This window comes from Sapajus apella, unplaced genomic scaffold (assembly GCF_009761245.1).
Source record: "Sapajus apella isolate SASKATOON/1434 unplaced genomic scaffold, GSC_monkey_1.0 scaffold37, whole genome shotgun sequence".
NCBI classification, from domain to species: Eukaryota; Metazoa; Chordata; class Mammalia; order Primates; family Cebidae; genus Sapajus; species Sapajus apella.
In genome coordinates, this window is record NW_022436977.1 from 8,187,872 (window position 1) to 8,203,195 (window position 15,324).

Below are 15,324 nucleotides of genomic sequence, written 5' to 3' on the forward strand. Positions count from 1 at the left end.
GGGCCCTGGAGCCCAGAGGGCACACAGGTCGGGAGGGGAGGGGTGGCCTGGGCCCTCAGCTAGCTGAGAGTGGATTCCAGCTCTTGGAAGAAAATGAACCAGTCTTGGTTCTTAGTAGACGGGGCGGGGGACAGGGCACATGGGGACGAGGCCGAGATCCAGGCACTGGTGTCGCCCGGTCCCCAGAGTAAGCAAGGACTGGAGGGAGAACCCGGCGGGGCCTGTAGCCAAGGGTCCCCCACATCGCCGCTCCCGACCTTCCGCTTGGGGTCCTTGGCTCTCCCTTGATGAGGGGCACGGCGGTCCCAGAGCCTGGGGTCAAGCTGCCGTGGGGGGCACGGCACGCTCCCGGAAAAAGGCAGGGGCCGGGGCGCGGGGCCGGGGCGCAGGGCCGGGCAGTGCCGGCTCTTTTCTGATGGATCATCTGCCTCTCGGTTCGCAGCCCCCGGCCTGAGAACCCAGAGAGCCCCAGATGGCCCCTCTGCCCGGTCACAGCCGCTTCCGGCAGCAGGGGGCGCCCCCGCGCTGGAGGTGAGAGGCCGAGGGCCCGGGCGCGGGACCACAAAGGCAGCTGGGCCCAGAAAAAGCCCCGGGAAGAAGTCCAGTTGGAAAAATAAATCAAATGTTAAAAATAATGCACCGCCCCGTAGCCTGCACCCCACATCTAAAAAGCCCTTTCCCGTCTGGGGCTCTCCCTCCCTGGGCTGTGCCAAGACACCAGCTCCCCCCACCCCGTCCAGGAACACACACGTGTTGACGGGCAGGAAGCCTTGGGGCGAAGGCGGAGCTGCTGAAGGTTAGGAGTCCGGACAGCCCCCCGGGCCACTTGACTTGGTCTAAAAATAAACACGGGAAAGGGAAGCAGAGACCCACCCTCCAGAGAGAGCCTCGTGGGGCTGCCTCTGAAGACTGCGCGAGGCTGCTCCCGCCCCCACCCTACGACAGAAGCCCACTCCGTGTTCTTATTTGTAGTGAAAACAAACGTCGCCCTTTCAGTAGCTGAGGACAAACACGAGACGAGCACAGTGAGGGACAGACGTTGAGGAGAAACAAAGGGAGGTGTGTAGGAATCGCAGGGCAAAGGCAGGCAGAACGAGTATTGCAGCAGCCCTTCCTGCGTGCTGGGAAGAGCTCTTGGCTAAGCACTGAGATTGCAGTATTTGTTTTGATAGCCAGGCAAGGAGTCACAAAGTCAGGCAGGATCATGGAAAATGGGGTGACAGAGGGAGAAGTCCAGCACGCGGGCTCTCCTCTAAGGCCTTAACCTAGTCCTTATCTCTCTCCAACCTCTTTACAATTTTCATCCGTGAAAACTGAAGCCCAGAGAAGTTAAGTAACTTGCTTAGGGTCACACAGCAAGTTGGCAAAAACAAACATACACAAAAAAAGAAATCAGGGCCGGGCACAATGGCTCACGCCTGTAATCCCAACACATTGGGAGGCCAAAGCAGGAATATCACCTGAGGTCAGGAATTCGAGACCAGTCTGACCAACATGGTGAAACCCTGTCTCTACTAAAAATACAAATATCAGTCAGGTGTGGTGGTGCATGCCTGTGATCCCAGCTACTTAGGAGGCAGAGGCAGGAGAACTGCTTGAACCTGGGAGACGGAGGTTGCAGTGAGCATAGATGGTGCCACTGCACTCCAGCCTGGGCAACAGAGTTGAGACTCCGTCTCAAAAAATAAAAAATGACAGATAAAAATAAATCAGGAATGCAAGACCCAAATAACCGGGCTCCCAGGCCCCTGTTCTTGGTCGATTTGCCCTTGGAGCCATTCGATCAACCAGTAATTACAGAGAGCCTGCTATGTGTTAGGCCTTACCCTGAGCCTGGTTTCTCAGGTATCTTTTATCAAAATCCAATCCATACACCACAGCTCAGCAGAGCTCCTCTATGGTTCTTCTCTAGACCTGATCCCTCTCTGAACTGCAAGGCCGTGCCTTTAATGGGCTTTTGGCATTCGGTCTCCAGATCTCCCTTCTCATCTGAAGGGCCCTTAGGAGAACAGAGAGTAAAACCAGCCTGTCTCCAAACTGGCCCGTCTCAGGGACTGGGGACCTTCGCCCCCCGTGAAAGACACAGACGCGACGCACTGCAGAACAGCAGAGTGAAGTGACTCCTGCAGATGGTTTGATGGGTCTCTGGATCATCCCTGCTTATAACATTTTCCTTTGCTAGGTGCTTTCAACCTATCACGTAATCTTCTAACAACCCTCTTGGTTGGGAACAGGTGTTAGCCCCATTTCACAATTAAGAAACTGAGGCTTAAGAGGATTAAAGAGTGAGAGAGGACAGACAGCTCTTCCTTACAGAAGTTATCCCAAGTAGTAAATGGGAGCGTTCCCCCTCCAGGAGTAGGCACTTAATTTCCTTGTCCTGGAGTTGGATCTCGCTTAGTGATTGGCTTCTAATGAACAAAACATGGAAACGGAAAATAGTAACTCCACAGTGGACACAGCTGGCAGTCACCACCTGGACCACGAGATCAAGGTAAACATCACCAGCAGTAAGTCCCCTTGGTACCATGTACCCCTTGAATAATGTGATGAGGACGACATTTCACCTCTGTGTGGCACTCTTCCCCGGTCTCAGACACACCCAAATTGAAGGACACTCTACAAAATCCCTCCCTGTACTCTTCAAACTGTCAGAAGTCAGCCTGGGCGCCATGGCTCACACCTGTAATCCCAGCATTTTGGAGCCTGAGATGGGCAGGTCACCTGAGGTTAGAAGTTCCCAACCATCCTAGCCAACAGGGTGAAACCCTGTCTCTACCAAAATTACAAGGTATAATTACAAATTAGCCAGGTGTGGTGGTCGGCGTCTAAAATCCCAGCTACCTGGGAGGCTGTGGCTGGAGAATCATTTGAACCTGGGAGGTGGAGGTTGCAGTAAGCCAAGACAGCGCTACTGCACTTCAGCATGTCGACAGAGCGAGACTCAATCTCAACAAATAAATGTCAGAAGTCAGGAGAAAACGAGGAAAGATTAAGAAATGGTCACAGACTGGACACATCCTAAATTGCAACCTGGCATCCTGCACTGGATCCTGGCACTGGGAAAGGACATGAGTGGAAAGAATGGTGAAATCTAAAAAAAAAAGTCTGTAGGTTAGTTAACAGCAATATACCAATGTAAATTTGCCAATGTAAATTTCTTAGTTTTAATGAATGAATTATACTCACCTTCAAAGGAGAACTTGCCGCCTCGAGACCCCAGGGTTGGCAGGAAGGGCACAGAGCTCTCTGGGTCAGCACCCCTTTTTCCAGGAGTCAACCAGCCATGTTTTTTTCTGAGAAGTCCTACAGTCTCTCTGGGCAAGGTGTAGTGTTACAGACTAGAGAGCAGGTGGCAAGAGTCTGACGCTGCAAGATTCCCCCGTCTTACCTTCTACAGGCTTTTTAGCTTCTAACGAAAACGATTTTAAATTTCGAAAAATGAATCTAAGTTATTTAGTTAGTATAAATCATCTAATGTATTTAGTTAGTCCACAAAATGAAATCCTTATTCAACGACTGAGGAAACTTTATGGCCCCAATCCATACCCACCTCTGCCACAAGGAAGTGTGGTTTCTATCGATCAAGCAGAAGAAAGGATATCAGAGAAAAAAAAAAAAAGAAGTGTGGTTTCTGCTTCTCAGTAGCAATGAGGTCTCAGCCAGCATTGCATCGGAGCTTAGGTTCCTAACTTGGGTTTGGGAAGGTTAGAACGAGAGGAGACAGAGGAGTCACAGGCGGGGGTGGAGAGGGGGCAGTCTGAAGCGAATGAGCCTTCCTCCTGATTGCTACTGAGAGAAACATGGAGGAGCCTGGAAAGGCGGGACTTCTGGCTCCGGGATAGGTGGGATCAGGTGTCAAACAATCCCTGTGGCTCTGATTGGATCGTTTGCCCATTCCTAAACCAATCGCTGTAGCCGTGGGGATGAGGCCCGGCGTCGGTTAGATGTGGAGCGGGCATTCTGGGACCTAGGAGCAGGATCAGAACACGTGAACCGTAAAGACAGAGGGGCGTCCTGGAGGGGCTGCTGCCAGAAGTCCGCTGGATGGATATGAGACAGGCACAAAGCAACCACAGGAGACACACCGCCAAGATGAACCTGTCTCATTGGGTTCAAATACCTGCTCTTTCCTGGACCCATGCACTCACTAACGCTAGGGCAGTCAGTATCCTGCCAATTCAAAGGGACTCCTATCTTGGTGAGAGCCTCCAAATGGGTTGAGTGAGAATTCAGTACAACTTAGCGAGTATAAGAATCCGTGTAGTACAGTGGAGGCATCCCTGCTGTAAACCTCCCATCACATGGGGCCCATGGTCCACCAGACCAATGTTTGTGGCTGTAAAACCGTTGCTCCCATTGTTAGCATGACTGGCTTTGTCACCCGGTCAGGTCCTCCCTGATTTGGGCCCTCTCTGAGTTAACTGCTCCCTCCTTAGGTCCCAGAGTCCCGTGTCCTCACCCTGGGGAGCATGTGCTATGATGCCTTAAAATTTCTTACCACCGTCTTGGCCTCTCCTGCTTGTCTGAGTTGTGGCTGTCTTCAGATCTCCCTCAGCACCCAGCACCCCACATGTTTTAGGGATGAGGGAGAAGAAGTAGGGGGTGCCATAGCTTAGTTTCAGCTTCTCCTGGCAGGGAATTGGAGCTTGAGACCGAAATGTATTTTGTTACTTAATTTATTTATTTAGGGATGGAGTCTCCTTCTGTCACTCAGGCTGGAGTGCAGTGTCATGATCTTGGCTCACTGCAAGCTCCGCCTCCGAGGCTCACGTGATTCTCCTGCCTCAGGCTCCTGAGTAGCCAGGATTACAGGCGCCCACCACCACGCCCAGCTACAATTTTTTTTTTTTTTTTTTGTATTTTCTATTGGAGCTGGGGTTTTGCCATGTTGGCCAGGCTGTTCTCAAACTCCTGACCTCAAGTAATCCACCTGCCTCGGCCTCCAAGTGCTGGGATTACAGGTGTGAGCAACCGAGCCCAGCCTATTTTGTCACTTTAACTTACTACGAAAGTTTCCTAATGCACATGAAAGTAGGTGAGAATAAAAATTAAACTTTCACGTATCTCCATCTAGTTTCAATAATTATCAACACTTTGACATTCTTATTTTGTCTACTATGTACTTTGGCTAGAATATTTTAAAAATAAATCCCAGTATGACATGATTTACCTATAAACACTTCAGAATATGAGTTTGAGATGTAGAATCACTGATTTTGGGGTTAAATGAACCTCAGAAGTCCTCCTGTGTTCAAATGGGCCTGGGTTTGGAAGCTCTGCAGTAGGTGCTCGGCTCTGGAAGACCCCGGCCCCAGGAGGAGGGGGTGTACGGCGGGTGCTCAAATCCGCTCTCTGCCTAGGTCCTGGGAAAATCCCCGCTGGAGTGATTGGCGTAGTTCTTCCTGGGCCCATCACAACTCGTCCAAATGAGCTCTTGCTTCCTCTTCTCCAACTCCGGCGTCATGAGGGCCATTTCATCTCCACACCACACCCTTGTGATTTAGGGAGCATCATCTCCATCAAAACAATTTCCCCTGCCCCTTATTATTTACATTTTACAAGCAAAGCAGTTTATGCTCGGAGAGGCTGAGGGACTTGCCCAGGTGATGGAGGGAGCAGCGGAGTTCCCACCCAGCTCTGCTTGCCTGGCGGCACCCAGAGCCGGCCCTCAGCGTCCACTTCTGAGTTGATCCTGGGAAAGAGAATGGTCCATAAACGACTTCCTGCCCAATGGTAAACAGTGGAAAGCAGGCTCCTGTGTTTCTCGTGGTTGGTGGTAAACGTTGCTTTTGAAAAGTAGCTTTTGGGGAGGTTTAAGCTTCGTCTGCGAGAGAGATTGTAGGAAGTGTGTTCAATGAGTGGGGAAGTGTTACTTGCAGGCTTCCCAGCTCTGAACATGCACTGCAGGGGCCGCCCTCCCCCGCAGCACACTGCGAGGGCCTGTCCTCCAGCGCTGCCCACGCCCGGCCGTGGGCCTCATTCCCCACTGGATCTCCCGTCTTTGATGTCGGATAAACCCAATTCATCTCTTTCATATCACTACAAAGGAGCCTCTAATTACTTTGTTTAGACAGCCTCTTCTCCAAATATTAAACATTTGGTCTTCCCAGGCCCCCCAAGCATTTAACATCATCAAGGTTGTTGCAAAATCCACTTTTCCCCCAACTGTTTGGCGGATTCCTCTCTCCATTCCCAGCCTCCCTGGGCAGAGCTGGACACGTCACCCCACATATTCTTTTCCCAAGCAGGCTGCTCTGGGGACACAGCCCTTCTCTTCTGGTGAGAGGGTCGGGGAGCAGTGGGGTGGCCCTTGCCCGTTTCCTTCAACCTCAGCCCGGCTGGGAAGCCCTGGAGAAGCCTCAGGGAGATCCAAGGACTCAAGAGTGACCTGTCATGCCTGACGCAGGCATGTGGGGCAGCTCTGCCTTTGGAGGTGGCAGGCCCAGCACCGAGGCCAGAATGTCTGCTGGCTGGTGGGGAAACAGACACTTCCTGGTTCCAGATCAAAAACTGCCTTGAGAAGCTGCATCTCTCCGGACACCAGCTGCTTGGTACCTGCTGCTACAGTAGCCGTTCCTCCTTCAAAAAAAAAAAAAAAAAGAAAAAAAGCACGCTAATCCTGGAAGCTGTCCCCCTCCCGAAACTCCATGGCCTGCCACCACTTCCTTCGGTGGAGAAGTTGGCTCACATTTCTTCCTACAAAACAGCAGCTAGTGTTCACCCTTCCAATGCCTCCCTCTTGGTCCCATGGCCGTTCGCCACCTGATGTCGTGGGCACAGTGCTATGTCATGGGTCTGTGCTATGCTCCCTATCCTGGTCTCTCTCCATGGTGTGGCTGGTCCCCAGAAGGACTGTGGCTTGGGGCTGCTCCCCAGACGTCCCTCCTGTCTTCTCATGGGCCTTGTTGCTCTGGCTGAGCAGAAAACAGCCTCCCCGTTCCCCCTGCCCTGCACCAATGCAGAGGTCAAGGAAGGTTTCCAAAGGGACATTTGAGCAGAATCTTTTCCTTCTCTCCTTCCTCTCCGTCCCCCACCCCCCCTGCCTTCCCATCTCTCTTCTGTCTTTCTTTCAACTTTTTATTATGAAAAACTTTATTTTCAAAAGTAGAGTGTATAATGAGCCCCCACGTTCCTATCTCAGCCAGTGTCCATGCTGATTGACCAGAGCCAATCTTGCTTCCTCAAAACCTCTAGCCCCACTCCCTGCCCTCCAACACTGGACAGTATTGCAGCCAATTCCAGACAGCGATTGTATCATTCTCTCTGTAAACACTGCAGTGTGTATCTCTAACAGACAAGGACTTTTAGAAAAACATAACCACAGTATCACATGTAAAAATATAAACAATAGTCCAGTCAGTGTTTGAATTTCCCAAATTGTTTCATAATTGCACTTCTGTAAGCGGCTTGTTTGGATCAGGATGCTGAGAAGACAGACTTGAAGTGACTGAAGGGTGGTTACACATTTTCGTGTGAGTGTGGGGTGGTGGTGGTGATGGGGAAGGGCACCCTCACCATCTTGGACACACGATTGGCCTATGGCAAACAGCAGGGGCTCCCAATTTTTATTAACCTCTTCTGAACTCATTTGCAGCAAAACATTGCTCTTTAATGGTTTCCTGGTCAAAAATGTCATTTCAGACTCAGGGTGTGTGTCACTTCTTCCAGGCAGCCTTCCCTGCATCCTGGCCCTCCAGGCAGCCCAGGCCAGGTGTTCTTGTTCTATACCTGAGAGTCCACTGTCTTTCCCAGGTGACAGTGTAGTTCCCTATAGTAAGCCTTCCTCAGGCGACTTGATCTCAGCCAACACAGGGGCAGCATGTGCGGGACACAATCGGGTCTATGTGCTACTGAATAAGGAGGAGGTCAGCCCTCATCCGTTTCTGATTTGCTGCCCTGTTGGTTTGCTTTCTTTAGGTGGGTTAGGAAGTGCCTCCTATGTGCCATGCATCTCTGAATTCCTCAGTGAATTCTCACAGCCATCATGTAAGCTGACATGACCATCAATTATCCCCATTTCACAGAAGAGAAACTGAAGCTCAGAGTGGGTAAATTAATTGACCAAACCTCACAGCTGCTATATCGCAGGTCACTCCTACCTCCTGTTGCCCTACCCACCACCAGGGAAGAGCCATTTGGGCTGCTGGTCCTGGATGGAACATTCTAGAAAATGCCCACCACAGAACAAGATGGCTCTTGCTTCTCAGTTGCAGGAAGTGGTTCCTTTCACTATTTCTACTCAAGTCTCAGGGCCACCACCCCCTCCCCATCCAACCTTTCTTCCCCAGCCCCATGGAGCTGAATGTCCTGCTTGCATCCTCAGCCTCTGGTGGCCAAGCCAGCCTAGAGCAGGTACTTCAAAGCTCCCTGCTTAATTGTGCCTTCCCTGCACATCATTAGGCAGAGTACAGCAAATAAATTAAACGCACATTTTCTTCTGAGACCTGTGCAGGACGGCACCAGCACCATCCTTGGTGGTGTTTATGCTGATGGGCCGGTTGCCGATGTTTGGAAGGGGCAGGAAGCACTCCAGTGCTGGAACATGCTTACCTGTTTCTTCCTCCTCCACCCCTGGACAGAAGGTCGGTGGTTCTTGGAGAAGAATGGTTCCTTTGTGTTTTCTTTCCTTTCTTCCTGTGCCTAATTAGGAATTATGCTTGGGAATCAAGCTAATTAATCTCTGCCAGTTCAGGGTGAGATCAAGCTGCTCGCACTATCAGTGTTGATCAATAACTCACTGCTGAAAGAATCTGGAAAACAACCCTGCTCCTTTCAGCACAGGCTTTAATGAGGAAGAGGGAGGACAGCCCCGGGGGAAGGACTGGACTGAGTAGGCAGAGGATCCTCTGGTGAAGCTAGGAGCCATTGCTTCCTGCATGTGAGGGGCCTCACAATGCCCAGGCCCAAGCCAGGGGTGGGAGCTTCGTTATTGTGCTGCTTTGTTGTGTAACCTAAGGTGTCTTGAACTGCAAGGTGGTCACTGGGATTACTCAGAAGATGGTGGAAAACATGGCCAATGGCCGGGTTGTATTTCAGGACAAAGTGACACCTCTGGCTTTCTGACCAGAGGCCAGACATAGGCTTGCTCCCAACACTGGGCTGCCACCTCAGCCCAGTGAGGACCAACTATCCAGGAGAAAAGATGCAATCTTGCAGGAAATAGAGCTGCAGAAGGCCCAAAAAATGAGAGACAGCATAAAATCCCCTAGGGCTGCCAGGGACAGGGAAGTAAGGGCCTCACCCTGGGAGTAGGAGAAAGGTGGTCTGGTTAGAGCTTCTAGAACATTTGTGTTGTCCTGGGGTCCTCATGGCCTGGGAAGTCATCATAGTCTATTTTCTGATGCCATGACAGAATATCTAAGACTGGGTAATTAAAAAGGAACAACAGACATTTAATTCTTATAATTCTGGAGGCTGGAAAGTGCAAGATGGAGGGGCTGGCATCTGTTGAGGGCCTTTGTGCTGTGTCTTCCATGGTGGAAGGTGGCAGGGCAAACCAGCTTGGGAGCAGAGCCCTCATGACCTCTTGTGGGAAGTCAAAAAGTTCCCTTTTAAAGTTTCTTTCTTGTTAAATCATGAGTGTGCTAGTAACTCTTTGTTAAGCTGTATCCTATGTAGCTGTTAGACATGCTGTGCTTACAGGCATGTAGTACATTCTATGTACTTCAACCAAGATATCTGTGCTAGATGTGCTCACAGGCATGTCCCAGCTTTCCATTGCTTTTACCTGCTTAGAAAAGTTTTAAGTTGTTACCCAATTGGGTTTTAGTTGAGATTCTGAGGTCTGGCTCCAGCCAATGGAGAGCAGACACAGCAGTAAGGACAACCCCAAATGCGTAAGGAATAAATTTGTGTGTATTTCCTTTGTTCTTTGTACTCTCGTGGTAAGATGGCTAGTGAGAGTACGCTTCCTGCAGTCCAGGAAGTAAAAATTGTGTCGCTGAAAGATCCTTTGTCTCAGTGCTGATTTTTCTTTGCCGCACTGAGCATCTACTTCCAACACCTCTAGGCCCCAGCCCTCAACACTGTTGCATGAGGGATTATGTTTCCAACATATGCTTTTCTGGGGACACATTGAAACTGTGGCAGAAGGTTCAATCTTCAAAGATACAGAGATGCCCCTTGCCTCTAGAGGGAAAGATGCAGTTGTTTTTTTTCCAGGGAGACTATCAAGAAGCCAGAGAACCAAAAACAGTGGTAACTGAAAAAGAACTCTAGGACTGAGGGAACCTAGGATGGGTTTTTTTTTGTTTTTGTTTTTGTTTTTTGAGACAGAGTCTTGCTCTGTCACCAGGCTGGAGTGCAGTGGCGCAATCTCGGCTCACTGTAACCTCTGCCTCCTTGGTTCAAGTGATTCTTCCTCCTCAGCCTCCCGAGTAGCTGGGATCACAGGCGCGTGTCACCATGCCCGGCTAATTTTTTTTCTTGTATTTTTAGTAGAGATAGGATTTCACCATGTTGGCCAGGATAGTCTCGATCTTTTGACCTCGTGATCCGCCTGCCTCAGCCTCCCAAAGTGTTGGGATTATAGGAGTGAGCCACTGCGCCCGGCCGGGATGGTTTTTAAGACTTTTGGAAGTCCCAGCCTATGTCGTATCAAATAGATTTAAAATATTTTTGGTTTTTTTTGAGATGGAGTCTCACTCTGTGGACCAGGCTGAAGTGCAGTGCTGTGATCTCGGCTCACTGCAAACTCCGCCTCTCGAGTTCAAGTGATTCTTATGCCTCAGCTTTATAAGTAGCTGAGACTACAGATGCACGCTAATAAACTCAGCTAATTTTTGTATTTTTTAGTAAAGACAGGGTTTCACCATGTTGACCAGGCTGGTCTCCAACTCCTGACCTCGTGATCCACCTGCCTCGGCCTCCCAAAGTGCTGGGATTACAGGTGTAAGCCACCATGCCTAGCCTCAATTTTTTTTTTTTTTTTTTTTTTTTAAGATTCCACATATAAATGGGATCATGTAGTATTTGCCTGGCCTACTTCACTTAATATAATATCCTCTGGGTTCATCCATGTTGTTGTATATGACAGCATTTTCTTCTGTTTTAAGGCTGAACAGTACTTCATTGTGTAAATATACCGTGCTTTCTTTATCCATTCATTCACTGATGGACACTTAGGTTGATTCTGTATCTTGGCTATTGTGAATAATAGTGTAATGAACAAACATGGGAGTGCAGATATTTCTTTAACATACTGATTTTATTTCCTTTGGCCACCCTGTAGTGTGATTGCTGGAGCAAATGGTAGTTCTACTTGTAATTTTTTGAGCACCTCCATACTGTTTTCTATAATGGCTGTAGTATTTACATTCCCACCAACAGTGTGCAAGGGTACCCTTTTCTCTACTTCCTTGCCAACACATTATCTTTTGTGTGTGCATGCGTGCATGCGTGTGTGTGTGTGTGTGTGTGAGACACGGTCTCACTCTGTCATCCAAGCTGGAGTGCAGTGGTGCAATCGTATCTCACTGCGGCCTCAAACTCCTGAGCTCCAGCGATCTTCCCACCTCAGCCTCCCAAGTTGCTGGGTCTACAGGTGCACACCACCATACCTAATTTTTATTTTTTGTAGAGACAGGGTCTCACTTTGTGGTCCAGGATGGTTTCAAACTCCTGAGTTCAAGTGATCCTCCTGCTTAGGCCTCCCAAAGTGTTGGGATTACAGGCATGAACCACTGTGCCCTGCCACCTTTGATAACAGCCATTCTGCCATGTGTGAGGTGATATCTCATTGAGGCATTAACTTACATTTCCCTGATGGTTAGTCATGTTGAGCATTTTCTCATACACATGTTGACCATTTGTATGCCTGTTTTTGAGAAAAGTCTATTCAGGTCCTTTGCCCAATTTTTAATTGGGTTCTTGGTTTTCTTGTCATTGACTTTTATATTTTGGATTTTATCCCCTTATCAGAATGTGGGGCTTACAAATATTTTTTTCCAGGTTGTCTCTTCATTGTTGTTTCCTTTACTGTGAAGCTTTTTAGTTTGATATAATATTATTTGTCCATTCCTGCTTTTGTTGTCTGTGCTTTTGGGGATCATATTAGAAAACCATTGCCCAGACCAATGTCACGGAGCTTTTATCCTGTTTCCTTCTAGCAATTTTATAGTTTCAGGTCTCATGTTTAAGTCTTTAATCCACTGTCAATTGATTTTTGTATGTGGTATGAGATAAAGGTCTAATTTCATTCTTTTGCATGTAGACAATTTTCCCAATACTATTTATTGAAAAGACTGTCCTTTCCTGATGGTGTGTTCTTGACACCACTGTCAAAATCTATTTTCTGTAAATACACAGACTTACTTCTGGGTGCTTTTTTCTGTTCCATTGGTCTATGTGTCTTTGTTGTCAGTACTGTGCTGTTTTGATTACTATTAACTTCTTAGTATATTTTTAAGTCAGGTGGTGTGATGCCTCCAGTTTTGTTCTTTTTGCTCAAGGTTGCTTTGGCTATTTGGGGTCTTTTGTGGTTCTATTCAAATTTTAGGATTTTTTCTCTGTGAAAAAAGTCATTGAAATTTTTATAGGGGTTGCATTAAGTTTGTAGATCACTTTGGGTAGTATGGACATTTGAACAACATTAATTCTTCCAGTCCATGAACATGGGATATTTTTCCATTTATTGGTATCTTCTTCAATTTATGTTTTATAGTTTTCAGTGTATTGGTTTTTCACCTCTTTGGTTTTATTCCTATTTTATTTTTAGCTATTGTGAATAGTATTATTGATTTTTTTTCATTGTTATTGTATAGAAATGCTACTAATTTTTGAATGTTGATTTTTGTATACTGCAACTTTACTGAATTCATTTGTTCTAAGTTGTTTGGTATAAGATTATGTTGTCTGCAAACAGGGACAATTAAACTTCTTCCAGTTTGGATGTCTTTTCTTTCTCTTGCATAATTTCTCTGGCTAGGATTACTGTGTTGAACAGAAGTGGCTAGAGTGGGCATGCTTGTCTTGTTGCTGATCTTAGAGAAAAAGCTTCTACCTTTTCACCGGTGAGTTAGGATGTTAGCTCTGGGTTTGTCATATATGTATGGTTCTTCATTGTGTTAAGGTACATTCCTTCTATACCAAATTTAGTAAGATCAAATACATTAAAGTGAGCTCAAGTTCCACATTAAACAGTAATTTAATTTTGCTATAACGATTTTGTATGACTTTTGTAATTGTTTTTGAAATTAATTTCATTTGCAGCTTTTTTTTCCTTTGGCACTGTAGTACTTTTTCAGGTTGCAAATGTTTTCACAAGCTTTGAAAGACTTGGAAATCTTGCACATGGTGCTCACCAGGCCCAAAGACAAAATGGCCAGAGATCCTATGGACTCAGCCTAGTGGAGCACTGACCCTCTAGAGTGAGAAGGGAGATCCTGGCAGAAGGCAGCAGTGGTACCGCATGACAGTTTGGGGGAGGGATTGAAAGTCTATGTCAAAGAGAACAGAAAACCTTTTTAGGTTGTCTTCTGGCAATGATTTATTATTTTTATTATTTTCTTTATTTCAAAGACGGGGTTTCATCATGTTGGTCAGGCTGGTCTTGAACTCCCAACCTCAGGTGATCCACCCGCCTTGGCCTCCAAAGTGCTTGGATTACAGGCGTGAGCCACCACGCCCGGCCCTGGCAATAATTAAACAAAGAAAATGAACATAGGAAAGATATTTCTACTCCCATATACATGCTCCAGTATAGGCCAATGTAAGAAAGCCTAGGGCTGAGGGCACTCACAGGGCAACACCTCCAAAAGATGAGGACGTCGTGAGCTTCCTAAGCCAGGTAGCCACAAAGACGTTGTGGATCATCCACTGACCTAGCAGGCAAGGAGTGTCACTTGGCCTGTGAAGAACACTAGCATACAGCTGGCCTTTCTCACCTACATTCAGATCCAACATCCACTGATTCAACCAACCACGGATCAAAAATATTGGGGGAAAAAAACTAATTATAAATTAACAATGGGCCAGGCGCAGTCTCTATAATCCCAGAATTTTAGGAGGCCAAGGCAGGAAAATAGCTTGAGCCTGTAAGTTTAAGATCAGCCTGGGAAACATGGGGAGATTCCAACTCTACAAAAAATAAACTGGCTAGGCATAGGGGTGCACACTTATGGTCCCACCTACTCTAGAGGCTGAGGCAGAGGACTGCTTGAGCCAGGGAGGTTGAGGCTGCAGTGAGCCATGTATGTGCCACTGTACTCCAGCTTTGGCAATAACACAAGACACTGTCTCAAAAAACAACAACAAAGCAACAACAACAACAACAACAACAACAGCACATTACAGGCTGGACATGGTGGCTCGTGCCTATAATCCCAGGACTTTGGGAGGCCAAAATGGAAGGATCACTTGAGCCCAGGAGTTTGAGATTACATTGAGCTAGGATCATACCACTGCACTACAATCTGGGCGACAGAGCAAGACCCTGTTTTCAGAACAAAACAATGCAATACTGAAAATACTACAGATGAAAAAACCAATACAGCATAATAACTATTTACATAGGATTTATATTGTATTAGGTGTTATGAGTAATCTAGAGATGATTTAAACTATGTGGGAGGATGTGTGTGGATTGTACGCAAATACCATGCCCTTTTATATAAAGGACATGAGCATCCAGAGATTTTACTGTCCTTAGGGGATTGTGGAACCAGACCCCAACAGACACGGAGGGATGAATGTACTAAACACAGCAACTTTAGGGGCTCGTATCCAGATTACATAAGCCCATACTAGAGCCAAAGAAGGTGGAGGACGAATGGGATTCATTCTTCCAGATAACGTGTAGGTTTACTTGACTGTGGAATGCCAAAGGACAAACAACTGCAAATTTTGGAAGACTCATTGGCCCAATGAGATCAGCTATTGTCCCAGTGACTTCAGAAGGCTTTGGTTTTATTTTGCCCTTCTGTAGGAAGTAGATGAGGTGCTGTAGAGGCCATGAAGTGCACCTGAGGTCTCCCTTCAAAGACAAGCTGTCTGTAGAGTAGTTGGCTGTCAGCTTCCGGCTGCAGCACTTTTGTTAGTGTTCAAACTGAGGGCTCAGACTCCCCAGGTAATTGCCGGTCAATGACCAAAACAGGGACACTGGTACTTTGCCATTCCTGCCTAATACACGCCTCCTTTATGGGCAATCTTTGTGGCAGAACTCCCACACTGGCTGCTCAGGCCATCTTCTGAACTGCAGGCAGTCTGAGGCTCTCCCTACCTAATCCTTCTTCCTCACGTGCCCTTCTTTTACAAATGTCAAACCTGCATCATGGTCTGAAGGCCATCCCTGTCTACTTTTGATTCCTTGCCCCTTTGACTTTC